Here is a 2,334-nt window from a genome sequence, read left to right as displayed (position 1 = left end):
AAAAAAGATATAGAGAGAAGTTCCTGTTTTCCTGTATGTTAAAAATCAGAAGGCCTTGGTGAAAGAGGCCCACAAGAGAAATCACTGCTGAGTTAAGGCTGAAGGCCAAAACTTGGGCATTATGGATGATTCAACTGGTAGCTGGATAAAAGCAGCCAGATAAAATAAATATTTCTTTACTTGCAATTCAATTTTGTCTTCAGTTATCAGTTTAAAAGTTTTGTTTTACTTTGATGTGTACAGCATGATGTTATGCACCAGGTCATCAGATGTCATTGCATTATTTAGATTCTTGGGATTTTGAAACATAATTCAATAGTTCATTCAAAGAGTTATAATCCCATACATTTGCTCACATCAGAATTCAAGTGTGGCCTGAGTTCAGTCATAAGCAGGTCATGCTTTAATCTTTGTTTCGTATTACAGAGTTTTGTTTTTACTCTTGTCACTACATTACAACTTTTCCAAGTACTGCCATGCGGCTTAAAGGCAGAAGTTCCACAATAGGACATTTCTGTACTTGTAAGGAAACAGCCAAAGGTAAATGGTAGAGTTGTTGAGGACTAGTGTGGAACAAAACCTTCTTCTCTGAGCCAGAAGGTGCAGGGTTCAAGTCCCACATACCCCGGAGGTATGCCATAACAGGGTAACAACTACACTAAAGCTACTTTTGAACAAACAGATGGATAAACTTATCAGAATATCTATCACAAGGAATCACAAAACCACCTTACATTATGACAGAAGCCCCCTTTATATAAACTCTTGTTGGTACTGTCCAGAACTTGATGGCTTCAGAAAATTCCTGAACCGTCTTAATTGCAAAATGGAATCCAAACAATTTCACAAAACCCCTTCTCAAAAAGATTGAATTTTCAGTTAGCTCTCTGGTTTAAAAAAAAAATCAGCTGCTTTAAATCTATTGCAACTCTAACTTTTCCAATTCTTAAGACTTAAATGTTAACTGTTTCATCTTGAACATTTCCCTCATTTTCTGTTTTTATCTTGCAATACTCCTTTGATCAAGGAGGCACACAAAAGATGGATCCATGTTCATAAAGAAAGATAAATGCAGCAGTGTCAGTGCTAGGGAATCATTTACAGCAGATCATTTAGAAAAATATAGACCTATAAATAACTTTAGTCTGCACTTGCTGTCAAGGATGCGTTGTCAAACTTAGTTGAACTCTAGTGAAGTAATGGAGAGTTGATAAAGATAGTATACTAACATGCCTTATATGGACCCTCAAAGGCCATTTACTAAAGCAATACATAACATTTATCAGCAAAACTAAGATCAATTAGATTAAAGGGAGCAGTGGCAGTTGGATGCAAAATATTCAATATTTGAGAAAAAAATCATTTTCAGACTGAAAGCTGGAAAGTATACAGCAGTGTCCCCCAGGGATCAGAAATTAAATCACTGGTTTTTTTTTAACATCTATTCAGGAGCGGGACTTGGGTAAATTGGGAAAAATTTTTTTAAAATTTGCTTGTGACATGAAACTTAGAAATACCTTAGAGGGCACTAGCTGTGGTACCTAGATTGGTGACATTACTTTCAAACCCAGTACCAATTTTTGTTTCAAAATTTGAAAGACAACAATTTCTTAGACATATTGATATTCAATTCCTCCACATCTAACCCCATTTCTAATGCTACTAACAAGAAGGTGTTTTAAAGTTCTTAGTTTATTTGCAGTTTAGGACTCTGAGTATCTAAAGCTTTATAACATATGGCAAACTTGTAAATATTTAGGTGAAAGGCTATATTCATGAAAATGAAACAATTTTTATAAAGACTAACTATTTGCACAAACTTTTTCAACCATGATTGCATTTTATGTCTGTTAAGTGAAGGTCTAGAAAATTGATAGTTGACAGGCATAATTAATGTCCAAATCTAGATTAAGTATTTAATTAAACTGCACTGTACTCATGTTGAAGTAGCTTTTCCATGAAAATTTGTCTCAAGGATATTTATAGTGATGGATGGCAACATAATTCAGCACTTCATGTACGATGCCCAAACAGGTATATTAATAAGAGGTTCTATGGAGATACTTGGATCAATATATAAAAATTTCTTTCATGGCTGTCTCTAGATGTGGCTCACGGGGCAGCAACAAAAATATACTCGTTATTTATTTAACAAACTAAGAAATAAATGACCAAAGCACTCAATTAATTCGCATGCAAATATATTGACAGCAAGTTACTTGAACTCTGCACAACATAAAGTTAGACCTTTTACTGATAATTAGTTCAGCAGATTGTGCTTGAAGTGGTGAACATTCCATATATTCACTGTGCAATAAAAAGTCACACCACACA

The sequence above is a fragment of the Chiloscyllium punctatum genome, chromosome 38, assembly GCF_047496795.1.
Source record: "Chiloscyllium punctatum isolate Juve2018m chromosome 38, sChiPun1.3, whole genome shotgun sequence".
NCBI lineage: Eukaryota > Metazoa > Chordata > Chondrichthyes > Orectolobiformes > Hemiscylliidae > Chiloscyllium > Chiloscyllium punctatum.
Note: the sequence above shows the minus strand (reverse complement) of the source record.